Raw genomic sequence first — 27388 nt, forward strand, 5'->3', positions numbered from 1 at the left:
TTACAGCACCTTCATTTATCTCGAAGTATTCCACAATTGCTTGATCCAATTTGGACTTGAATACTTCGTCCCAAAGGGCCATATCAGGAATTCGCCACTGTCTTCTACCTCTCCCGCTCGTGGGATATGTATCTTCACCAACACTGGTGAGTGGTCCGATAAGGTGCGTGGTAAGTGCTGCATAGAAACTGTCCAAGTTATTGGACTGGGTGATAGTAGCCAATAGTCCAGTCAGGTTCACACGTTGTGATATGTCGAGTGTTGCGTATATGCTGCCTGCATAGGGTGTAGGTGGCGGCAGGCATCTTCTAAGTAATATTCTTTCTTTAGCTCAGCTAGCATACGTCAGGCCCCAGGCTTAGCGTTGGGGGAGTTCGAGGTGCTATCACGGGTGGGATCTAGCAGTATATTCAGATCTTCCCCCCAGGCATACCTTCATTGCTCTATGCGATCAATCTGGGTTAGAAGGTCTAGATAAAAGTCTGGGTCATCAATATTGGGTGCGTACACATTAACCAGCAGAATGGTGTTCACCATTAGATATCGCCCCTCAGTGTCTCCTTTTACTTCTAGTTTTCTAAATGGTACTTGTTTATGTAGTAATATGGAGACCCCCCCGGCATACAAACTGCAGTTTGCAAAGAACCGATGTGGACCGCAACTCTTGGTAAAGGTGGGTGGGTTACTCGGTTGTTGGGAGATAAATGCATTTCCTTTAAGAACGCAACATCAATCTGATGTCTCTGTAAATGTTGAATTACCTGTTTCCCTTTGCAATTACTGATGAGTCCTCGAATGTTCCAAGACGCTAATGTAGGGGTTGCGAAGGGGTGAATTCTAGCTTAAGTGCTCATTGTCGAAGTGTAGACTTATACAGCAATCCTGTATATACGGCTGTACGGTATGAACATAGGTCTTTGGTTAAAAGGACTGAAATTTCAACTGAACATTTCCCTTTTGTCCCTCCTCCCACCCATACCCATACCTTATACCCCCGGTACTGTTACTCCCAACTTTGTTAACATTCTAACTTCGTAATGAACTAGTGTCTCAACACTTGGGAGGTAGCAAAGCTGCGCCAACTCCTCCAGAGCTGTATTATTTACTGTTCTCATGGCATGCAACGACTATTCGTAAACTGGCACATTCCATGATGACCCTTGTTGTGCTAAGCTAATGTTTTCTTCATGTTGGGCCCAGTGCGGCTCACCTGGGTGAAAATAAGTCTTTTACTGGCTCCAGAACTAGAGCCGGGGGTGACCTTGTAGGGGAGGAAAGTACTTGCGTGTGCTTCTTCTTGGATAGAGCGTGGCAGAACTCTTGCACCACTGATGGCATGTTGAAGATCCGCGACTTGCCGTCCACATCCAACATCAGGCGTGCAGCGTCCAGCATCCCATATTTCAGTCCCAGGTTCCTGAGGGTGGTTTTAACTCCGGTGAACTTACGGCGGGCCTCTTGGACCATGATGGTGTAGTCGGGGTAAAGGGAGATTGATGAGCCCTGCCAGTTCAGTGGACCCTTCTCTCTCGCCAGCCGCTGTGTCTCTGTCTCGAAAATTGAGCAGGGGGCAATTATTGATCGGGGGCATCCAGGGTTGGAGTGGGGTTCCAATGATCGGTGTGCCTTTTCCACTAGAAAGGCTGGTGAGATGGAGTTCCTGCTAGACATATCTGCCAGCAACTGTTCCACGAATCCATCGAGGCGACCCGTGTGGGTAGACTCAGGCACCCCTATTATGCGAATATTATTACGCCTGCTTCTGGATTCTAAGTCCTCATTTTTCATGGCCAATGTTTTCAAGAGTTTTTCAAACCGTTCCAGTCTATTAGTTTTTTGGGCTGCGCCATCTTCAAGGTCCGAGACCCTGCCCTCACCTGTGTCTAGACAGCCCTCGTGCCTGTCCAGACGTGCCCCCATGACATCCAGGCATTTATCTAGAGCATCGAATCGGGTGCCCAGTGCCTAAAAAGCCCGCACATAGTTCCGCCAAGATGGAGTCAGGGCCCTGGTTTGTGGCCATATTGTTGTCTGGATTGTGCCCTCCCTCCGCCTGCTCTGGGCTTGTAGTGTCCCCTGCACGCTTAGCTTTGTCAAATTTTAATATACGTTGTATCGGGTCTCCTTGAACCATGACCCGATGCACCTAATATTGAGCAGAGTTGACTACTTGTGAGTGGAGGATGCCCCACGGCATGGGGCTCTAGATTGTGAGGCTCTGCTCCAGTGGTAGTGCGGCAGGTCGCCTGGTGGCCCAGGCTGGAATGGTGAAGTAAAACTGCTGTTCCTTTTGAGGCTTGTTTAGGTGTTCTGCACTCTATGATGCTGGCGTCATCTTCTTTTCCACGTTTTCACTAATGTATACACGAAAAGGCCACAGCTGTTGTGTCGCCCTGTGTGCTACCAGGCCTTCCAGTGTATTTCTGGTGGGGGCACTCAGGTTAAGGCCTCAAGCAGTACAGGTAGGCAACGGGAGCCCAGACCTCCAGCTAGTAGAAATCCAGGCAGCTACTCAATGTTCGGAGGCTCTGCCTGGCCCCAGCAGGCCTCATGCAGACTGGAGGCAGGGCCGCAAGCAAGCAGTGGATCCAGCCAGTGCGGGCCTTGGTGTGATGACGGAGCGGCCTTACCTCGCTCCTGAGTACTGCCGAGCAGGGATTTTGTCTGCTGTTTCAGCTGCCGTGTTGGAGCCGTGGCTGCGCTATTCGACCCTGTGCGGGTCGAGTCAGCAGCGGACCTACGTGCTCCAGTGCGGCTCTTTTGCGTCTCACGCCAGAGGAAGGCACGTCTGCAGTTCGAGCCGCGGCGGTCATGTGGATGTTCCATTTTGTGGCACTGAAAGCTTTCAGCGCGCCGTGACTGCGGGCATCTTAATGTACGCAGCTGCAGCTGCTTCCGCTGTGGTTTCTTTGTAGTTTAGCGCAGCTCTTATTGGTCTGCATGCATTTCGCAGGGAGGGTTGCGGCGGAGCTCCAAGACTACGCAGCCATTTTGGTCGGCGTCTTGGCCACGCCCCCAATTGAACATGGCGTTTGGCAGGTGGTGGTACCCAAAGCCCGGAAGGATTCCGAGAGCCCCCCATAACAGTGCATAAGCACCAAGGAGATGGTAGTCCACGTGGTATTTAAAATCCCCAGGAGGGGGGCCCATGCACCCCCATCCTTTATTTGCCAGGAACTGGCCCGCTCGGGAGCCGAATAGTAAAGTAAAGAAGAGCGGGAGCCCAAGCTCCTTTTTGTAAACACATTTTTTTGCCCTGGCGGAGTCCCTCTGGGACCACACCCAAGAGGCCTAGGGGGTCAGGGTATTCCTACCCTATGCCCTTTTTAAAAAAAATGTTTTTTTCGTGACTCGGGCAGAGTTCAGGTCTCAGCACAAGATCGTGAGGGTTCATTGAGTCTTTGCTGAGTCTTCGCGTCCCTATATTTGCAAACTTGGATTTCGTTAATATTTCAAAACTACTGAATGGATTTATGCCAATTTCCAAAAAGGTCGCTTTCTGGACCAACTGCTACCTTTCTAGTGAATTTGGTGTAATTCCATTCAGCAGTTAGGGCTGTAGTTGTGTCTAAAATCTCAATGGGAATTAACATGGGGAAACACGTTCTGGTACCCCCCTCTTTCTCGGTCCACGCTTCATGGATCAACCTGAAACTTTCAAGACAGCAGCTGGAGTGAACGTTACACTAGTTTTGAAAATCTCGTGAGGATTTGTCACACGAATCATAGAAATTCACTGAAAAAAACAAAGCTTATGACCTCACATATTACGTCACTCATGAAATGTTCTATGGCATCATTCATGACATCACTGATGATAACTCAAATGACATTATTGGTGACATCACTGATGACATCATTGATGTTATCATACAAAGAGTGTAGTAGTTACCTGGGGGGAGTAACTACCATTTTACATTTCTACCTAATATTGTACAGCCTGTGTCCAGCTAATGGGTGTTTATACTTACAAAACATATGTGCTGCTAATGCATCATAGCTGTGTAGAGATATTGAACATGTTATAAATCTTTGTATTGAAGAGTAACTCTATGTGCAGGTAGTTCTATACATATTGAGCGCTGCGTGCAATGATGGTTTCCCAAATACCTGCGGTTGATTGTTAGTTGTCTACTAGGCTACCCATCAGGAGTATCATATAGGGTCAATGTTGCACATACCACATGCTTTGTACACCTAAGAGAGTTGAATCTGTGATGGCATTAATGATGCTTCATATTATTCTGAGCTATTCGGTACTTACTTTCAGGTCTTTAATGCCATACTAGTTTATGGAGTAATTTGTACTAAAGAAGTTTGGATGATGACACAAATGATGTCATCAGTGATGTCAGGTATGCCCCCTTCCCCTGGGACCACAATCTATGAGCCTTTTTGGGCCTGGGCACCCCATCCCCTGGGGCCAATTTGTAAAAAAAGGGGAAGGGGCATGCCGCCCCCCTCCCCGAGCCATATTAAGCCCCGGGAAACCCATTTCCCGGGACATAGTAATTAATAAGGGAGGGGGGTCAGGCAGCCCCCCTTCTCTGAGCCTATTTAGGCACCAGGGAACCCATCCCCCAGTGCTCTACCTTTTTTAAAATGAGAGGGAAGCAGCGCAGTTCCCTTCCCGAGCCCATTTTGGTCCCGGAGGTCGGCCATTTTATTTAAAGTGGAGGGGGGCCACGCAGCCCCCTCCCCAAAACTTCTCAGGCCCCAGGGACCACATCCCCTGGTATTGGCTTTTTTTAAAAGGAGAGGGGAGCCTTGCGGCTCCTCTCCCTGTCCCCGAGGACCCCATCCCTGAGACCTGTATTTTAAATAGGTGGGTGCCCTGGTGCCCATCCAGGGCACCCACCAAAGAAACAGGGGCTGCAGGGGAAGCCCCAGGGTCCGCAGCCTCAGATAGCTCCCCAGATGGTGCGGGAGCCAGCATTGCTCCCATCCAGAGGGAGCGGCTATTTACAAAAAGAGGTAAACCTGAGAATGCGCCAAAAAGATACGCCGCCCCAAGAGAAGCATAAAGAGGAGAAATATCTTCAGCACACATAAGAAGAGGAAAACACCTCTCAGGATTGTTTTTGTGCTGAAATGTGCCCCTTCCTGCACAAAAATAATCATGTCTACAACACAGGCACTCTTGCACCATGGTGCAAGGGTACCTGTTCTGGCACTAAACTGCCAAAACGGCGTCAGCGAAAGTTAAAAGCACAGAAATGTGCGGTATCAGATAAATACAGCACATTCCTTCCCTTTCCCTGTGATGCAGGGCAGTGCAGCAAGGTGAATGATGTGCTGCACCACAAAAGTCATAAATATGCACTTTAGTGTCTGCTCCCATTTGGCAGAGATTTGAAAATGTTACCACCAGATAGGAGCAAACATGTTTCCCTGCCCACAATAGTGCAGGCAGGGAAACTATTGTGCCCCGGGAATGAGCTCCAGGGACACTGCAAGTGAGCCGGCCCTTGGAGAGGAGGTCCCTGTGGCCATTAACGACTCAGAGAGGAGGCCATGTTTCCCCCTCCTCTTTGATTAAACTGATAGCCCTGAGCAGTGGGGTCCCCAGGGCCTTTTTATGGCTTGGGGAAGGGGGCTGCATGGAAGGCCCTACTGACGCCTCACTCCCTATATATATATGCACCAATCACTATCAGTCCATTATATTATATAGTTCGTAGTGACCACATCACTTCCTCTTTCTTTGCTGCTGCAGAAGCGAGATAAGTCCCTTTCATATCTCTGTTCAGGGACTTTGGGGTATTGTTATTTGCATTGGAATATTTTGCAGTGTTTCACTTATCGCGCTGATAGAGCGCTTGTGTTCCAACGCGTGCTGTCGCGCTAATTACTGTTTGCGAATTTTGGCCCTCATTGGTTTTTAAATTGCGCGTGGTGCATGACGCAATCGTTGCTTAGTTTGTTGCGGCGCGCTGGCGCCTCTCTGGGCTACTTCCAGTGAAGCGGGACACGCCTCGCGTGCATGGGGAGCAGTCCTCTCTCTATGCCCATGTGCTGTGCATGCGCGAGGAGCCGATGCGAGTGAATTTACCCATCGGCTCTTCGTGCATTAGCAGGCAGCTGACTGCATAATCCCCGGTCCCTATTGAACGCTGAACGGGGCATTATCCGGACTAGGGCACTGCCTTAGGGGAGAGTAGGGGTGGCTCCCCCACATTACCAGCTTTATTTACATCTTTGGCACTTTACAGTACTATTTGGTATTTTAAACTGCTTTAGGGACAGTTAAGTGGTGTTTGAGGCACAGAGTTGAACAGTGCCTGTATAAATACACCCCAGGGTTCTCCCCTCCTTGGAGCTCCTTCAGACCTCCTGCAACACGATGGCGTACTACGCCGAGGAGGAAGATCAGTGGGTGGAATTCAATGAATATGCAGGGTATGATGAACCAGAAGAGCACCTTATGGAGGAGCAATCAGTTGAAGCCCTGGATACCCACGTCCAGGGCTCTGTAAACAGGGTGTTAATCAAGGCATTACAACCTTTTACCAAGCCATTAAAGAATTATGGCAGACGTAAGTTCGGTGTTGCGCAAGGGGAGACCTCCGGTCATACCTCGGCTCAGGTCCTTGCTAGGATGGCCCGTAATGTGATGCATGACCATGGTGGTGTGAGTTCTTCTAAGGCGCGTAAAGCACCGGTGATGCAGATGGAGGAGACTGATGAGTCGTCTCCTGCCGCGCCTGACACATCTGAATCAGATCAGGCGTCGCAAGCTTCCCAGAAGGTAAAGAAGCGGAAATGCAAATCCCACAATGTCGAGGACAAGCCGGCCAATAGGAATCTTTTGTTTGACCCCAGAAACATTTTATACCACAGATCCATGGAGTGGGTTCCTTGTGTCGAGGTGGCACATTATGTGCAGGACAACCTCCGGAGAGGTTTCGAAAAGGTAGTCAGGGCCACCCTGCGTTCCGAATGTCCTAGACCATCCCTGATGGGTAAAGTGGCTGACACCCCAGAAATAGATCCGAACATGGCCACTTTTATGAAAAAGTTTGCAAAGGATCCCAAGAAGGGACTCGACAGAGCCTGGAGGAGTTGTCAGGATAAACTCCTTGACATGACCGGACCCCTGACTAAGATCTTGGATGCCGCGGTCACCGCTAAATGAATGAATGAATGAAAAGACATTTGTAGAGCGAATGGCTACCCGGGAGTGTCCCAGCGCTATAGACCAACGTGGAAAGGGGACGGACTAGGGAAACAGCAGAGTCTTGAGTTGTTTGCGAAAGGTCTGATGATTGGAAATCAGGCTAAAGACTTCAACACTCTATTGGATCCCACGAAGGTTTTGGAGTGCACGCAACAGGCTATGTGTTTCCTAGGGAACGCGAACTGTGCCCTTTCAGCAGAACGAAGAAGGTCCTTCCTGATGCGTATTGATCCACGACTTGCTGAAATGGCTAATACTGAACCGGGCACGCTCGCTAATGGCATGCTGTTCGGGGAGAAATTTGTGAAGGAAATGGGGAAATATGTGAATTCATTTTCCGCCCTCGATAAGGCTCAAGCGAACATCAAAAAAGTTTTTCATACTGGCCTTTTTAACAGGGCTGGGCGCTTCGAGCGACCGGCCGTGGAATTAACCAGTCCTCTCGAGGCTTCGAGCAACGTGGCAGAGGTGGTGTCCAGCATTCAAAGTTCTACCCATCCTGCAATCGCGGTGACAGAGGGCGGCAACATAGAGGTTACAGAGGACAGAATAATTTCTCCGGAGACGCCTCTTACTCAGGTAAGCTTAATGCAAACTGGGGACACCAACGTGGGAGGTCGGATTGCTTTGTTCCGCCATGTATGGGCACGGTAAGAGGTTTTCAGATAGAGTTCTATGCCTCACCCCATCAGGTTCGGATTCCTCCTCCCCTATATTTTTCCGATGCAGAGATGTCTTTCATAGACGCCGAGGTTCAGTCGTTGTTGGAAAAAGGGGCAATTGTGCACATGTTCCCTCATCCGCTAGGGTTTGTAAGTACCATCTTTCTAGTGCCCAAAAAGGACAAAGGTTTCAGACTGGTGCTCAATCAGAAGGAATTAAATTCCTGGGTAGTGTATTGCCACTTCAAAATGGAAAGCATACACTTGTTGTGAGACCAGAATTCTTTGGGGTTATTTGCTAGTATGACGAGCAGTGTCGCGACCCACTACGTAAATTATTTAAAGCTCTTCGAGCGACTTTGGGCTGACGAGCCTGGTGTCTGCACCTGCGCGCCTTGAAAGGTACTTTACCTATATATTTTGGCAGTCTACTCGGCAGCCCGCATACCTACCTGCTCCCTGCTGACGAGAGGCAATTACCTCGAAACACGTGTCCAGGGATGGCATTATTTCACATACTCGTGGCATAGGCGTACTCACCGCTGCCACTACATTATCCAGAATTCTTTGGGGTTATTTGCTAGTATGACGAGCAGTGTCGCGACCCACTACGTAAATTATTTAAAGCTCTTCGAGCGACTTTGGGCTGACGAGCCTGGTGTCTGCACCTGCGCGCCTTGAAAGGTACTTTACCTATATATTTTGGCAGTCTACTCGGCACCCCGCATACCTACCTGCTCCCTGCTGACGAGAGGCAATTACCTCGAAACACGTGTCCAGGGATGGCATTATTTCACATACTCGTGGCGTAGGCGTACTCACCGCTGCCACTACATTATCCAGAATTCTTTGGGGTTATTTGCTAGTATGACGAGCAGTGTCGCGACCCACTACGTAAATTATTTAAAGCTCTTCGAGCGACTTTGGGCTGACGAGCCTGGTGTCTGCACCTGCGCGCCTTGAAAGGTACTTTACCTATATATTTTGGCAGTCTACTCGGCACCCCACATACCTACCTGCTCCCTGCTGACGAGAGGCAATTACCTCGAAACACGTGTCCAGGGATGGCATTATTTCACATACTCGTGGCGTAGGCGTACTCACCGCTGCCACTACATTATCCAGAATTCTTTGGGATTATTTGCTAGTATGACGAGCAGTGTCGCGACCCACTACGTAAATTACTTGTTGTGAGACGTCCTGTTGGAAAAGGATTGGATGGTGCATCTAGATCTAAAAGACGCGTATCTGGCGGTGCCTATTTTTCCTCCTCACAGGAGGTTCCTTCAATTCCAATGGAGAGACCAGTAGTTCGAATTTTCGGCCATGCCCTTTGGCCTTTCGTCCGCCCCTTGGTGTTTCACCAATTTGCTAAAGCCCATGGTTCAGTATCTGAGAGAACGAGGGTTAAGGCTCATAATTTATTTGGACGATATTCTGATTATGGCTCAGAATATGGACACGGTTCTTACTCATCTGAACAGTATGGTCCAACTCTTACAAGAACTGGGATTTGTAATCAACGTGCAGAAGTCCATCCTGACTCCAACGCAGTTGATGGAATTCTTGGGGTTTCAGTTAGACTCGATTACGGCTCAGTTACTATTACCATTGAGGAAGAGAGTAGCTATCAAGAAGGAATTGAGGAGAGCGCTTGCCTCTCAGTCTATATCCTTGAGGACGTTGGCCAGATTGGTGGGTTTCCTGGCCGCATCAATCCAAGCGATATTCCCAGGACCCTTACATTACAGGGCGCTTCAGCGTTTGAAGATTCTACACCTATGCAAGGGTCTGAGTTATTCAGAGCAGATCTCGATCTCCAGCGAAGCATGGACCGAGATGACTTGGTGGCTGGAACACATGAATGCTTGGAATGGCAAAGCCATTTTCTCAACCAGTCCGGAGATAGTCATAGAATCGGATTCCAGCAGATGGGGCTGGGGAGCCCGCTGCGGCTAGTGGAAACTGGGGGTCGGTGTTCCCGTTAGGAACTGAAACTCCATATCAATTGCCTGGAACTTTTTGCGGGCTCGTTTGCGACACTCTCCCCGCAATGAGTGACTTGCTGTATTTTACTGCGGATGGACAACGTGTCAGCAGTACGATACATCAATCGTCCGGGGGGTACGAGGTCTCGTCTTCTGGTGGAGATAGCCAAGGATTTTTGGCATTATTGCCTGACCCATCATATATCGGTGACGGTGGTATACATTCCGGGCTCTTCCAACGTGATAGCGGATTGGAATTTCCGTTTCCTGAGGGATGCCAGCAATTGGAGGCTGCATCCCGGGGTATTCAATCAGTTGAACGACAAATGGGGTCCATGTGCAATGGACCTATTTGCGTCCAGACTCAACGCACAACTTCCTCGGTTCTACAGTTGTCGTCCAGATCCTCTGGCGATCAGTTCAGACGCATTCCTTCAGTTATGGACGACGGGCATTCTATATGCATTTCCACCTTACGCCATGATTCCGAGAGTATTGGCGCAAATCCGTCGACAGCAGGCAGAGGTGATTTTAATCACACCGTGTTGGAAAGCGCAAGCGTGGTTTCCTGTGGCGCTAGCTTTGTCGTGCGCTCTTCCGGTTCAACTACGGTCATTTCCAGAGATGCTGGAGGACCCTCTGGGGTTACCTCATCCCCTGGTAATGCAAAGCCTCTTAGCTCTCATGGCATGGAGACTTTCAGGTGACAATGGCAAGTGCCGGGAGTTTCACAGGAGACTCTGTTTTTCCTATCACAATCATGGGCACCTGCTACGCACAAACGATATGAGTCAGCTTTGCGTAGATGGGTTAGTTGGTGTTCTGAACGGCAAACAGATCCTGTGGGATCCGGTGTCCATCTCATAGTTATTTTCCTTTCAGAACTTGCCAGCTCTGGAATGGCATATCGGACAGTGAACAATTTTGTTCAGTGATTTCGGCGAGTCACCCGCATGTGGATGGTAAACCGGTGGGGGAACACCCCTTGGTGTGTAAGGTGGTGAGAGATATCCGGCTGGTTAACCCTCCGAAACCCAATTATTCTGTTTTATGGAATGTTAATATAGTTTTATGTTTCCTTAAAGCTTGGCCGGCCAATGAGGGGTTATCAGGGAAACAGTTATCGACAAAACTTATGATGCTATTATGTTTGGTGTCCTGCAGACGAGTCTCGACGTGCGAGCTTTGGATTTAGCAGCTAGAGTATTTACTCCTTCGGGTGTCTCTTTGACGATTTCCAAAAGGACAAAAACACGTTCAAGATGTATTTCATACCCTGCCTTTCCTCATCATACTAAGTTATGCGTGGTTCAATGTTTAAAATGTTATAAGGATTGTACTAGAGAGTTCAGGAATGATGTTGCAGGGCAATTGTTAATTTCCCTTCAGAGACCTTTCCGCCCAGTCACTGCAGCGACTTTATCCAGGTGGGTTACTTGGTTACTGAGACTTGCAGGTGTTGACACTACCATGTTTGGCGCTCACTCCGTTAGAGGAGCGATGGCTTCCAAGGCCTTTTATACGGGCTCTCGCTTACAAGATATTATGACTGCGGCAGACTGGTCCTCTGACTCAACGTTTAAGACATTTTATCATAAACCGATTGTTGATGTGGCTTCGACGGTTATGGAACAACTTTAAACTAGCATAATCTGAGCCTCCGCGGACTGACATAGAATAAAAAAAATTCTAGCTAACGCGACAAGAATTTTCAATTCTATTAAGGACACGGAGGCGAGGATTATCCCACCCAGGTAACATGATCATGGTATTCTAAGTGATAGCTGGTTTATTGCAAGTGTTATGAAATGTTTCATGTATAATTCATGGTGATGATTTGATTTTTTCTCCCACCCGTTTGCATTGGACATATGCGGATGTTAACTTGTGAATGTCATAATGGTTCTGAAACGGATAGGGTTCATGAATGGCATATTACGACTACTATTCTCTTTATAGGAGATCAAGGAAAGCAGACCTGAACGATCAGGATGACGCTGTTCGGAGAACAGAACAAGCAGGCATAAGGCATGGTGACAGCGACTCTGTTTCTGAGGATGATATTCCGTGCTCAAGTTTGGATTCACGGCGATGAAGAAATCGGTGGTCCAGTGTTCAACGGTCAAGTTTGTGGACTGTGTTAAAGTTTAATGCAAAGAAAGAGGAAGTGATGTGGTAACTACGAACTATATAATATAATTGACTGATAGTAATTGGTGCATACTATGGAGGGGGTTGTACTTCCGGGGTATGCTGAGTTTTAAAGTTGTTTATTGGCTGCTGTGTTTTGCAGTAAAGCAAAGAGAAGCATAATCCTCGCCTCCCTGTCCTAAATAGAATTGAAAATTCTTGTCACGTTAGCTAGAATTTTTTTATTCACCTTGAGGTCAGGAACCCCTCCAGCCAATGAACATTGCTCTTGAGTGCTAGCAAATCATATTTCTTTGTGTTTAAACTGAGCCATCAGCCAATCGGCTTATGGCTGAGTCGGCGCTCAAAATCGAAAAAGACACATATATCAACCTCTTGGTCTTTGTGGTTGCCAGTGCCGCTCCCCTTCGTCATCACCGGGAGTTCAGATGTGGCAGGGTGAAAGGTGAGGATCCCCCAGAGACGGGCTTTACCCTACCAAAGCACAAGAGCTTATGTTGGTGGATTTTAAGTAATATTCCTTTGTGTTAAACTGAGCCGCTAGCCAATCAGATGCGGCTTCGTCTGTGCGTGAAATCGAAAGAGACACCCTGGACCTCTCGGTCTTTGTGGCTGCCAGTACCGCTCACCCCGGTCATCACCGGGAGTGTAGATGTGGCAAGATTAAAGGTGAGGAGGAGGAGCCCCCTGAGATTGACTTTACCCTCCCAAACCACAGGAGCTTATTTTAGTGAACTTTTATAAAATCTGTTCTTCTGCAGTATACCAGTTATCTTTCCAGCAGTTGGGATTATACTGTAATATGAATGTGCCAGTCCCAATGGTTTGTCCCAGACTGTGTTTAAGATGTGGTCAATATTCTCGAATGAAAAAGGAGAGAATGGAGGCTGGAGCAGGATGCTGTGTGTGCTCAACCCCCCTTCATCATGAGGGAACACTGGCTCTTCTACGCTGTATGCGTCCAAGGCTGGGCTATATTTATACTACTAACCCATACGGTCCTGTGCAATGTTCTGGTCGCACATTCCTTATGATCAAGCCTTCTTTCCAAAGGGTCCCTCACGACCCTCTCCACCAGGGCACACCAACATGTCTCTTGGGTCTCCTCCTTTTCCTCTTACTTATTTCCCTCTCTCTTCCTTTTCCTCATTCCCAATCTTTCTCCTCCTTTACTATTTCTCCCTCTTTCTTCTTAACTGTATTCCCGTCTGACCTGTGGCTCCCCTTTCCAACTCTTTTTGGACCTCTGTCTTCCTCTCTGTGTGTCTCTCACGCTCTCTCATGCTTTCTCTTTTGCTAACTTCCTTTCTTTAGGGTTTACCTGCGACAGTGCATGCACTCTTGCTTGTTTAAATCTGCCCTAAAGGCATTAGCAACAAGGAAAATGCGATAATAAAGCTGCTCTAGCTTAATTAATTGGTCCCAAACAGAATGTGTTCAAAACTAGCTTTAAAGGTTAAGGCAACTACTGCTGATATCTATGCACACCCAGAAAGTTAGAGGATAGAAGATTGGTGATAAAGTCGGGCTGGTTTACACCCTCTTGTCATAGGTTAGTGTCATCAAAGTTAACATGCCTGCCGAAGAGCTATGTGGGAGTCAAGAGTTTGCATTTAATGTAAGATAGCTCAGTGGGTTCACAAGCTTTTGTTACAAAGACCCTGTGTTACTGGCAGGTCGTACGTTATGAGCCATATACAATAGCTGAGTTAGTACGGTCTCAATTTCAAAATAAAATACTCCATTTAACCTGTGTTAAAGTTGATAAAGTGGTTTCTAAAGTATAGTAATAATCACTAATGTGGTGAATACATTTATGCAGTTTGTTTTATAGTGTATATAAATCATTATTATTCGTGTTCATCGCATATACAGGTCTACATATCAGATTTCGATTCCGAGCCTGAGAAACCTCTGGCAAGGTTATACTGTAGCTTAATTGATTCTCTGCATGACCAGCTCAGAGTGGAGGCCAAGGTAGATATCTCATTTACCCTTCAAATGTTCCCTGCTATGCCATCACTTCCAGATGAGAAATTACTTCATCCTTGTTATTCTAACTTTTCAACATGCTGCACAGCAGCCACACTGCTCTACAACCTATCTTAAAAACATTGACAAAACCAATTCCCCTATACTTTCTTTTCACACCAGTTGTCACCTTTCCTCAGATTCGTTCCATCTCTGTTTCATTGTGCTCCTTTCTCTAGCATCCTTCGTTTTTCCATTTTCTTTCCCCTTTCACTCCTTTGGTAGGTAAAAGACATTGTCATTTACTGTGCCAATACCTTTAACACTCACAAATGCGAGACCAATTTGCATTGCAAATGCTCGTTCTCATTTTGCTGTTTTTCGAGGAAAGGGCAGTCCCTTGGTATGGATTTTCACAAACCAATGAGCATAGAAAATAAATAAGGTCTGTGTAATAAGAGCTTTGGTATAAGAACTTTTTCAAGTATTTATTCGATCACATAACAGAAAAACCATTATAATAGTGGGAAACATAAGAAGAAAAAAACAACAAGGGTTATACTTTACAACTCAAACATTTTTTAGACAGACTTGTAACAATGCTACGCAGATTCTATCACAATATTTTTAGTACCAATGCTATTGAACATGTAAAACACTGATATCTGCAATAGTCATGGTACTGTATGTTGACGACGTTTTGATCCCACTTATTAATATGGGGATCAGGACTTAAATTATGCCTGAGACTTACAAAATGTCTGTAAGAAAGAAAGGGAGGGAAAAGAAGGGAAGAAGATTAAGGAAGGATTGAGTAATAATCCAAGACAATTGTGGAAGATGGCGCCCTTTCAAACCATGCACATGCGTGAATAAGTGTCCTGAATCCTACTGAGGACAAGAAGGTGTCATGAAAACCATGCTAAAATTTAAAGTGTGAAATTGGTTTGCCAATTTAAAGTTGCTTAAGTCAATACTAAAGTAAAGTGGGAGTGCGGATTTGTCAATTGAAACTAATCAAATAAAAAACTTGAAAATGTTCTTATGCCAAAGCTCTTGTTCCATAGAATTTATTTAATTTCTATGCTCATTGGTATGTGAAAATCCATACCAAGGGACCGCCTGTTCCTCGACAAACAATCCATACCCATGGTCCCTTGTATATACTTTGAAAACATGTTCTCATGTTCCTGGCAGCCAGTCAGAGTGCTTGCTCCTGTGAAAGTCTGACTCCCACAGGAGCAAGATGACCCAAGGGAAAAAACTCCCTGGGCCAATCAGAACACTCTATTTTTGAAAGTTGGGTTTGAGGGACTCTTGTGAGCACCATGAATGCAACTGTCCAGATATACAAATATCTTTTAACCTTAATTTCTCAAAAACTACTGAACAGATTTACAAATAACAAAAAGCACACATAGAGGACCAAGATCTAACTTCCCGCCAAATTTGGTGTAATTCAGTTCCACAGTTTTTGCGGTAGTGCTTCTTAATGAAGTCTATGAAAAATGTATCGAAATTTTGCTTTTGGGAACCTCCTTTTTTCTCAGCCTCTGCTTGCCAAATCACCCTGAAACTTTATGAGCACAAACTAGTCAAAAATGTAGCAACGTTTTTGAAACATTTTGTGGAGATTTGTCAAATGGGTCCAAAGTTATTAGCAACACGAAAACGCAGGGAAATGCTGACCTAACTATAACTACCCAGTAGCGACTATTTTTAAATATATATGTCTATATATATATATATACCACATAAACAGTCTCCATAGAAATGGGAGCCTCCACCCTGCAGGTTGGCTTCAGTTAAGGGCATGGAGCATCTCGAAATCCATCACATACAGCTCTAATCACAGGTGAGTCAAATAACCAGCAAATATTCACATTTTATAATCATTTCACCACAAGACTCCCAGCTCTTCCTACAATTCCCAAAATACACTTGTAATGGAGTATCGTTGTTGGAAGAATGCAAAATGAATGTATATTGCTGTAATTGCATCTCACCTAGTCTTTCAATAATTTCATTGTTCAAGTGCACTAAATCAAAAGGTCACGTATAATTTAAAAGTACATTTCCTTTCTTTTCAGTTGTCGTGCATGCTCAGTACCTTGCTGCCACTCGCAAATCTTTGTAATTCAAAACAACCGTGGTTTAGAGTCGGCAAGAGGAGACTTCTCCTCCTGTCTCCCTTTTTCTCTCACCTTCATGCCGAGATGCAAGGAAAATCCATAATGTAGCGCATGAGGGAAGAGCGGCATACTCCCTAATTCCAATTACATTTTTTTAAAAAATAATATATAATACATATACACACATTATATTGATTATATTGCAATTAATTATAAAACAATTTTATAAGATATTAACATTTTAATACCACTTACCTTAAAAAATTTGAAATAAAGATACTCCCAATGTATGAACATCAGAAGTAATGACTGACATTCCATATGCCACTTAGAACTAGTTGGATCAGACTGGTCGCCTACGCTTGGTGTTGGCTAGTGGCTACTGCAAAAGAATGGGTTAGGTGGCTCCCGCAAAAGAACGAAGGAGACAGTTGAAATGCCACAGGATAGCAGTGTGCTCACTAGGGGGACGTGGCTATGAGCCGCCGGTGATGGCCGCTCGAGTGAAGAGCTCAGTGGTACCGTAGGGCGGCGGACATCCTCCTGCCTTACATACTGCTGTTGGGGACCCCATTTTCGGCACAGATGTGTCTAAACACCAGCCACTTCCTTAGCGAATATCGCCGCAGCTTTGGGTGAGCCCAGACACTGTTTATTTGAGTTTATCTGCTGGTCGCGGCTATCTGCGTAGTCGCGGCCGCCATTTTGTATTGTTGGCTGTTTTTTCTGCATACCTTCTGACGAACAAGTATCCAGAAATGACTCCACATATTTTTTAAAGCGCTTCTCATTTTTACATATACTCCCTGCTAATAAGCGCTCTGGCAATATTTCTTCATCTACTCTTGCTTTTCACCACAGACATGCAAGTACTGTGCGCTTAATCACCATATAAGGCTTTTGGCTATATTTACTACATAGCTTGGCGCCTGATGACCTAAGGCGCACTTTTTCTACATAACGTCTCTCATTTACTTGCGTTATCTCCATATATATATATTTTTTTTCATTGCTCATCCAATTTAATTGTATATTCTGCTACCAAGGTGCCGATTCCGATCCTTTAAAACCTGGGTACGAATGGTCGTACGGAACGTATTCTCCGTACGACTCGTACCCGGGAAATGCTCCTTACAAACCAGCAAGTACGATTCGTACAGAAATACCATTTCTGTACGATTCGTAAAAAACTAGGTGCGACGAAAAAATACCCACAATTCCGATCCGGGACATCACGTACGTGACGTCCGGACGGAGTCAGGCAGCGTTCTACGGACCAGCAAGTACGATTCGTGCCTACGTCACTCCGCACGGATCATTTTTTACGGCAGCCAAAAACTCCCGGGAAATTGAGGACGATGCAAAGAAGGAGCAGCGGTACGCGACGGACAGCCATGAACCCCATCCTACGTGTCATCCCGGCCCTCCTAGCCTACGACCTGGTGCACCGAAACCGCCACGCACGCCGCAGAAGGTCAGCACAACACCCAGGGGCAAAGGGGGGGCGAGGGGCAGGAAACATAACCTCTACCTAATTTTAAAAATACCACATACTGGCCATACATTACCTCCAGGGTCTGGTCACTTCGGGGGCCGTGTCCACCAATCCCCGCGTACGCGTACCCGTCACCACTACAATGGTGGAATGGCCCGTAACCACGCCCTCAAAGCGTGGGTACGGCCCGTACCACCATTGTAATGGTGATGTAGGGGTACGCGTGGTACAGGCCGTACACACGCTCTGAGGGCGTGGGTATGGCGCGTACATGCATGGGTGGGGTAGGGGGGCCGTATGACTCGTACCCCGGGCCCAAGTGTACCCGGGGTAGGGGTCGTACAAAGTTCGCTCCGTACGGGACGTTTTCCATACGCTTGTGTATACGCTGGTACGGATCGGACTTGTGCGCTCGGACTTCAGTTTTACGACTCGTACGTAAATCTGTCCAGGGACGTCTCGTAGACTTTTCCTGAAGCAATTTGTATGTATTTTTATGGTACAAATCGTGCTTCGCCGTTTGTACGGGACTTGTACGACTCGTACGTAAAAAAATACGGATACGAGTCGTACGGGAAATAATTTTACCCGATCGGAATCGGCACCCAAAGTTGGACAATAATTATTTATTTCTTCTCACCTTTCAACTTGGAAACTCGAGCTCTGGGAGATTAAATATTTTGACTGTTTTCTTCGTACATCACAAACTTTTGCAATATCAATTGAGAGGTCTCTTTTATTCATACCATGGCAAAACCTCGTTCTAATCGTAGTGGCGCTCTACTCACAGACCCTACGCCTACAGAGGAATATAACCCTTTTAGTATTTTGCAGGACAATATGGAATATACAATCTCTGGTTCTTCTACTACGAGTGGCTTCTCTCCTACTAATCCCAGATCCAATTCCAAATCAGGGTCCAAGATACCATCTGCGTCCAACTCAGCAACAGGTAAAAGAGTTAAGAAAGATCCACCTTCTCCTACGTCTTCTCCCTCTTCAATTTCTAAGGAGCTACTTCTGGATGAAATTTGAGCCCTTAGACCTCATATGGAGGAAACCAATACCCGTCTTCAGAGCCTTGAAGATAATTGGTCAAATACAGAGCAAAAAGTTGAAGATTTAGTGAAGCGAGTTGATACTATACAGCTAACCACTGATAAGGTTCCCGCCATGCATAGAGAGATAATTTTCCTCAAACAACAGGTGGAAAATTTGGAAAATCGTAACAGGCGTAACAACCTACGCATTTAAGGCCTTGTTGAGAGTCTCGAAGGTTCTGACCCTCTCTCCTTTTTCAAAACATTTCTACCAACACTTCTTGGTCTTCCTGACTCTCCACCACTGAATATTCAAAGAGCTCACCGTCTGGGTCAGAGCCCTCGCTCTTCTTCTTCTTCAGTGAAACCTAGGGGAGTTATTTTGTACTTTTTGGAATATACTGATTTGCTTCGGGTTCTTCAGGCTGCCAAGCAAAAAGTTTTTTTTTTTTAATGGTTCTTTTCTTTTCTTCGCCCAAGATTACGCCAAAGTGACAGCAGATCATCGGAAACAGTTCTTGGATATGAGACCAGCGCTTCACAATTTGAATGCTCGTTATGGGTTATTCCATCCTTGCCTCTTCAAGGTGACTTATAATAACAAAACAACTACCTATGAAGACCCTGCACTTCTTCAATGCTTCTTGGATACTTGCAGAGATGAGTCCATGGACATTCCTTGACCATGAATGACTTAATTGTTCCATTTATGTTTCTCATTACTTGTATTTTTTCTTCTCCCTGTTATACCTAATGTTGTATTGTTCTGTCTGGTTAATTATTTATTTTCTTCTTTATTAGGTGCGATATTGTGGTCCCTAGTTTTCAGTCTTATCCTGCTTCGCCTGGAGGATGTCCCCTGTTGCCGTCTTGGTCCTGGAGTCCTCTACTCGTTGTGTTGTCCCCCCAGTGTGGCTTCACCTGCCCCATTTTTATTGTCTTTTTGTGGTATGTCTTTTGATTATTCTTTATCTATTTCAAATGTTTGTTTTGTTTTGTCTTTCTGTTCTTTGTCCTGCTCTTTTTCTCTTCTCCTCTTATTTCTGCACAATTCCCTCTCTCTTTCTTCTTCATAACATCTCTCTTTTTCTCTATTCTCTTTCTTATTTCCTAAACTTGTTCTTCATTCCATATTATTGAACTTCTGACTGGTTTTCCATCTCCTTTCCTTACTTTGTCCCTTACTTTCTCCTTCCTTCCCTTCTCATAATATGCTTATCTTTCAAATTTTACGATTTCTCTCCTATCCCTTTTTCTCCTTTTTTTCCATTCCTGATTTTCCTTATTCACTTATTTCTTTTCTCTCACTCAGAAGAGATATTAATCAGTTCTTTGTTTGCATAATAATTGTGCATGTGCATTTTATTAGTTACATTTAGAGTTACTATATGGAATGTTAAAGGAGTAAATAACCCTATAAAAAGACAGTGGGTATTAACCCATTTAGCCAAGTTAAAAATAGATATTGCTTTGATTCAAGAAACCCATTTGTCAGAAACTGAAGCAGCTAAACTAAAAAGATGTTGGGTAGGCAATGTTTTTTACTCCCCTGCTTTGGGTAAGAAAAATGGAGCCTCAATTCTTTGTCATAAGAAATTCCAGATATCAGTTAAGCATCAAGAATCAGATTCAGAAGGGCGTTGGGTAATTGTTAAACTTATTATTAATCAAATACCTGTAGCATTTTTTAATGTTTATGCTCCAGTTACTGTTGATAATGTTTTTTGGACCAACATTTCTGATAAGCTTCTTCTTTTTGATGATGATTATATTGTTTTTGGAGGAGATTGTAATCAAGTTCTTGATCCCATATTAGACAGATATTCCTCAGTTAAATTTGTTAACACTAAGATGCACTCACAATTCACTTCCACAATACGTCGCAAAGCTCTAGTTGACATTTGGAGGCTCTGTAACCCAGAACTTCGAGAATATAGTTTTTATTCCCCTCCTCACCATTCTCAATCCCAAATTGATTATCTCTTCCTTAGTAAATCCCTATCTCAACAGGCCCTCCATTCCAAAATTGACTCTATTTTAATATCAGATCATGCCCCAGTTTCTGTTGATTTTGATTTGCTACCTTTTACCCCCATGCCGGTAGATGGCGTTTTAACAATGCTTTGTTATCATCTTTAAAGATTCTTATTGATGCAAAGATTACTTTCAATAGAATATCCACGGAAGCTGCATCGTCCTATCTCTTAAAATACAGTTCTCGTTATTATGGAGGTCAAAATAAAATGAGGAAATTACCAGCTAATTATTTAAAAATAAGACGTGACCGCACTAGAATAGAGTCCATACGAAATAATGCTGTTAATTCAGTTTTTAAAGACGGTGATATTCTAAATGAGTTTGTTTCCTTCTACAAAAATGTATATACTCCTGAGAAAGAATCAACCTCTAATGATCTTTTATCTTACTTTCAATCTATTACACCCCCTCCTACTCATCTTGTTGACTTCAACTCCTTAGAAACCGATATTACTTTGTCAGAAATTACACGTGCAGTCTCGATCTTAAAAAGAGGTAAGGCTCTTGGCCCAGATGGCTTTACTATTGATTTTTACGCTCACTTTGCCAATCTTCTTCTTCCACATCTCTTACTACTTTTTAATTCTTTTAGTACAACCAGTTCATCTTCTGGTACTTTCCAAGAGGCCATGATATGTTTAATACCTAAAGACAATAAAGATCCGTCTCTATGCAAAAATTACCGTCCAATTTCTCTAGTTAATTTGGATTATAAATTATTTGCAAACATTCTCGCCCTCTGTATTGGACCCATTTTACCTAATCTTATTGGCCCCGAACAGGCGGGTTTCGTAAAGGGTCGGCTATCCTCTGATAATTCAAGAGTCTTTTTTAACATCCTTAGTAAAGCCTCCTCTCTTGATTACCCTATTGCAGCTATAGCTTTAGTCGCAGAAAAAGCTTTTGGTAGAATAGGATGGGATTTCATGTTTCAAGCTTTAAAATGGATAGGAGTTTCTCCAAAATTAATCTCCCTCATTTCCTTACTATATTCAGGCCCCAAAGCATCTTTTTTTGTCAATGGTAAAACTTCAGACTATTTTCCGCTGTTTAGAGGAGTAAGACAGGGATGTCCACTATCACCTCTTTTATTTATAGTAGCATTAGAACCTTTCTGAACCAAGATTAGACAAGATACTCAAATTACTGGCTCTCAATGAGGCACCTCTCACGTCAAATTGTCTGTTTATGCAGATGACATTCTTTTATATTGTTCCAATCCTGCCACATCTATCCCCTCCTTTCTTACTCAAATAGATGCCTTTTCTCAAGTATCTGGATATTGCCTTAACTCAGATAAATGTGAAATCCAACCTCTTAATGTGACATGCCTCAAACATGATTTTGCACTTACTGGTTTCTCTTGGAAACCGTCTAAAATAAAGTATCTAGGATTATGATTTTCTTCAAATATCTCTGATACATTGAAACTAAATTTTGATCACATCATCAAAACCCTATCCGACAGTATTGAATGTTGGCATCCATAATTTCTTTCTTGGTGGGGAAGACTGGATTCCATCAAGATGATGCTCTCCCCCTTGATTTTATATGCTCTTTCAATGATCCCTATACATATTCTGGGAATTTATTTTAAGAAAATTGATTCTCTGTTAACGAAATTCTTTTGGAAGAATAAATCGCCACGCATAGCCTTATCTTCTCTGAAAGGAGACAAATCGCCTGGTGGGCTTAAATTTCCCGACTTTAAATCTTACCATTATGCTTTCTCTTTAAAGCAATCCTTTTGTTGGCTTTCCCCTGATCAATGTGTTCATCCTCCTGTTTGGATTTCTATAGAAAAGGTTTTTATAGCTCCTTTTGATTTGACAGAATCTCTTACTTTTACTAATAATTTAGCATCCTTAAGTTCCCCAGTTATTTCCCACACACGTGAAATTCTTAACCCTCTCTTACCTTCTTCCTACCCATCTCCTTCTGTGTTAGATCAACTGCCTATTTGACATAATAAATTATCATTTACTGGAGGAACAGAAGGAAGATAGACTGGCCAAAGACATGGTGCAGTTTACACACATTTGTGCATGTCTGTGTTCGTACTCAGTAGTAGATTACAGCCCAACATGTTGGCTTTACCAATACTGGTGTCAATGTTTCAGTTCTCTAGATTTTACCATTTCTTTCTCCAGTTTAGCATGGGGAGGACACCTTAAGGTCAGGATTTGAAGGGCAGGAAGAAGTCATCTGACCAATTGTATTTGGGAGGGTTAAGGATTTTTATGTGTTGCATATATTTGAAAATCTGGTCTAGGGTAAAGATTTTAAGGATGAATTGAGGATAGATGTGTTGGCGTCTGTCATTTTTTCAGTTGATGTTGAAATGACCCTGTAAAGTATTATTAGAGAAGGAGGTGATGTGATCAATGCTTTAATCAAAGAAGCTGTAAATAATATTGTTTTTTAAAGCTTAAGTTGTTAAGCCTCAGTGGTTTATGTTTTGTATTTGCTAGTGAGGCATTTAAATGAGGAAGAGTCTATAAAAGTAACCAGTTTGCATTAAAAAGACTCGCGGATAAAAGTAACCCCCAATACGTTTTTGGCTCTATTGAGCTAGAGGATCTTGTACTGAAGAGATAAGAATGTGATATGGAGGGTAAGTAGAATTGCATTAAGGTTACAGTCCTGACTAAGGGTAGAGATGGAGGATGAATTAGGCACTGCTGACCTACAGTTCAGGAGGGTAATTTTGATGTGATGTGATGTGTAGGAGAGATGTCACTGGGATGAGAGGAGGTTATTCACCTGAGCTTGCTTTGACTGACTGATCTTTGAGTTTAGGATGCATAGCTCATGATATTGTTTGAATAGAATGTGTTTTGGGATCTGTGATCACCGAATACTTCAGTGAGTGAAGTGCATAATGGGAAATGTTCATGGAGGAAACCCCTAAAACAATGTGGTTGGTACGGGTTTTGGGGTCTTAGGAGTTGGTGTGTAGGTTAATCAGTAGGAAATGGCGGTAATTAAGTATGAGGTGAGCAATCACATGTCTAAGGTGAACATGCCTTGGGGTGTTTGAGTCCTTCTGTAGAGACTTAGTTTTTGTGCTTGTTATTTTAGTGTAGTATCAGACTACAGGAGGTAGCCCATAAACCACAGGGAGACTGGGGCAATGGTTAGTAACAAACAACAGTGTCTCAAACAAGGGTATTATTCAACGTACAGGCACATGTGGCACAATTAATTGCAGTGGAATAAAGCCAAAAGAGGAGAAAGCCAGGGAGACATTATCTTATGAAAATAAATTTGTATTTCAATCAAAGAACATGTTGGACATATTAAACTTCATATGTCCAAGCACATGAGGTGGTAGCACTGTGTTAAATTAAATGACATGTAACCATAGAAATACTGTGCACAAGTGCTCGTGAAGTTGTGGTGACGGCGCAAGTGACCCGTGATGTGGTATATACGGCGTTCTGTGGTGGGCGCCACAAGATAAGTGGAGTAAAAAACGGTTTCTGTACATTTGAAGTACCCAAACAATTATTGTTACAAATTAATAATGATTAGATAGGGTATTCGTTCAATGGTGGCGCCAAGAGTTGCGCTGTGGGAGTCGACGGCGTTTCGGGCTTTGGATGTGTTAGGCCATCATCAGGACCAGGTTACGCAATATTAATATGCAGTGTCAAGAGTAGAGGGCGAGCTCTTATGGCAGGACACTGGATGTCCGGGGGACACTGTTGGGCGAGCAGGGTGAATTGCGAAGGGTCAGACAGTCGCAAGAGTGCTGCTTGGAGGAATCGGTAGTGATGGCCCCGCACGCTGAAACCGGCATCAGTCAGGCCATTATTTTAGTGTAGCTGTACTGGACCATAAAGCTGTTTATAGAGGAACGCTGTATCAAAGACTGGCCATGGCTACTGGTGGAACTGTGAATTTGGTCCATGACAGAGTTTTGGTGTGTGTCATTGTAGGAGTAGCTTTGTTCCAAGTTATGATCCCTGCTATCTTCACGTATGTCAGCATAATGCTTGGTGACATTTGGTTTTATTTCTCCTTGGGTGTGTGGGTAATAATGGAGAGATGGTGGAGTAGAGGAAAGAGAACTAGTAGCATGGAGATGAGTATCACAGTTTTTTTCCAAACATTTTCATTGGCATTTATCATTTGCAACGGTTTGATAATCACACCTGCAGTATCACATAAGTCACCCGTTCTTCGGGTTTAGAATAAGCAAATACATGACCTCTTACATTAATTATCAATCATCAGTTCCACCAGTATTGAAGTTCTCAAACACTATAAACAAACTTGTTACATTGTCAATCAGATAAACACATCTTGTTGGAAAGGATATCCAGGGTGTGTACAGATGTGATACATTGTCTGGCCTCTGTGTGTCCTTGAGAGGATCAAGCCTCACTAGATAAGAATATCTGAGGGGAAGCCTATAGTAAAAGTCCCAACAATGTAACATTTTAAAACTAATGTAGGGTGCACAAGTAAGTGAGAACCTAAGGGTAGTTAGAATGGGGCAGGCAAGGAGGGGGGTGGTTCCTGTGGCCGGTCACATTTCTTTTGTCTGATTGTGACCCCTAAATACTTGCAAGGGTATATGGGGTCCGTAGAGGAATTGGATCACGGTGTCCGGTGTCATTTCTAGGCTTTATTGGCCTTTTTGAATGCAGTCCAACCCCGTTCTCATGGCATCAAGTCCTAATTCACCCAGCTATCAGTCACTATATTTGTGTTAGTGTACCTTCTTCTACCTGTACGTCATCTTGGTCGTTCAGGCTTTCAGCCAATTTCCTCTCTGGACGCTCCCAAGTGTCAAGAACTTCCATCCACAATTCCTCTATGGGGCGCAGCCTTAGTTCCTGAGACTAATCCGTAAGAGAGCCCTTCCCTCTGCTCCAGCCAATTAGGCTACATCCCTCACCCAGGTCCCCACCGCAGGTTCATTGCTGGACTTCCAGGCCGGTGCTATCCTTCTTTTGGCTAATTGCGAAGCCAGATCAATAAATCTAGTTCCCACATTCCTTTTGGGTGGTCGTGGAAAAAGTCCCAGCAGACAAACCTTGACAGTAGTGTTGAGGGTGCGCCTCGATGTGGTCTCTAGAGCAGCCATGACCGCATCCCTGAAGGGACGCAGCACAGTACATTCCCAAGTCATATGGATGAAGTCTGCATCTGCGTAATTGCATCTCGGGCAACAGTTCAGGTCACCACCATAACCCACCTGAAATCTGTGAGGGCTCATGTATGTCATATGTAGGTAATTATACTGCATGTACTTTAATCTTGTGTTCCTCAAGACCTTCTTGGGATAAGCTAGGATCTTATTCCAGTCTGAGTCTGGGAGTACCTGGTCTAGGATTGCCCCCAATCTCTGGCGCAACCTCAACAGAGGTTTACGAGACATCTCAGACAGCCATCCATGAGAGAATCACTGCGAAAGACCCTAGCCATATTAGACAGTTTGGGTCCTTTAGGGTATCAAACAATGTGGTGAACACACGAAGGCTGAAAGCGGGGGATGGATTAAGACCTTCTTCTTTTGATATAGGGTGATGTGTAGCTTACATTTCTGGTTATGCTAACCTGAAACAGTAGTTTGTTCTCCTTTGATACTAAGAAGAAAAAGCATAATATTTTGGTCCAGAGAAATATGTCCTTAGTTTAAAAAAAAAAAATAGGAGTTCAGTCTTAATTGAACTCAGTTCAACGCTATATCATTTATAGTTGATTAAGGTTTTGGGGTTGGCCATAAAGGCTTTGTGTTGTTTGAGGGCAACTTTAGATAGGCCACAGGAAACAGGTGCTGTTAACTGCAAACTGGAGAATGGTCTGTTTTGAAGGTCTATTTGGTTTGGGTTTGTTGGCCATAATAAGATCACATGAAAAACATATAGGTTATTGCTCATGAGAAACTGATTTAGTATGGGGTAGAAGTGATATGTAGCTATGGAGTATCACTTTGTACAGAAAAAAGAAAAGTTAGTAAAATGTAACATTACAAATAAAATGTTCTTACAAACTCAGTTTGGATGTCAGAACACTAAGGTGCAAAAATACACTTAGTGCAGCATAAGTATGGAAACATTTGCTATTGAGCAGGACATTGTCCCCAACTCCATCTAGGTGGGAGAAAAATAGACCTTTAAATGTTCTAAAGTCTTCTGGGAGAAAACATTTCACTTTTTTACAGGAAAGAGAGTTGGAACCAGGCTGTTTTGTTCTTCTTGGGTATGTGTTCTCTCTGTGAGCATTTTGAGTTGAGTGTGAATCCGAGTGATTTGGCTTGTTCTGCCATTAGTGAATCAGAGAATATCTAGCAGATGGAAGAATTCAACCTTTGTGGGGTTTAGCATCAGACACTTTATTGACATATGTTCTTGGATGCATTTGAGGAAGGCTTTTACTTTCTGTATGTAACTGGTTGAGGTGATTTTGAGATAAAGTTGGGTGTTGTTAGCATACTGCCAGGACTTGATATTGTTGTCTGCAATGATGGCTCCCAAGGGTTACATATAAAGTTTCAAAAATGACGTGTGACAGTATGAAACGCAGGGGGCAGACCGCAGGTGACGGGTAGAGCCTGGGGTCTGGTAGTTCCTAGCCGAACAAGTTGCTGCCGGTTGGTGAGATAGAAAGTAAATTTCTTTAGGACTGCGACAATGAGACCCATGAAAGTTTTCAGGGTGTGGATCAATGCTAGATGGTGCATGATTCGAAAGCTGTGGAGAGGTCGAGTAGGACCAGGAGGCA

The 27388-nt window shown here is 44.3% G+C and overlaps 1 long non-coding RNA gene across 1 annotated transcript in view; it reads left to right on the forward strand.

The window, feature by feature from the left end:
* The window catches only part of LOC146835087 (uncharacterized), a 137922-nt gene that overhangs the window by 71917 nt on the left and 38617 nt on the right, over positions 1-27388 (forward strand). Inside the window, exons 3-4 of the long non-coding RNA XR_014960377.1 lie at positions 11787-12002; positions 19418-19564. This is a non-coding gene — a long non-coding RNA (uncharacterized LOC146835087). The remainder of the gene's footprint in view (positions 1-11786; positions 12003-19417; positions 19565-27388) is intronic.

The sequence above is a fragment of the Triturus cristatus genome, chromosome 4_2 (genome assembly GCF_964204655.1).
Source record: "Triturus cristatus chromosome 4_2, aTriCri1.1, whole genome shotgun sequence".
NCBI lineage: Eukaryota > Metazoa > Chordata > Amphibia > Caudata > Salamandridae > Triturus > Triturus cristatus.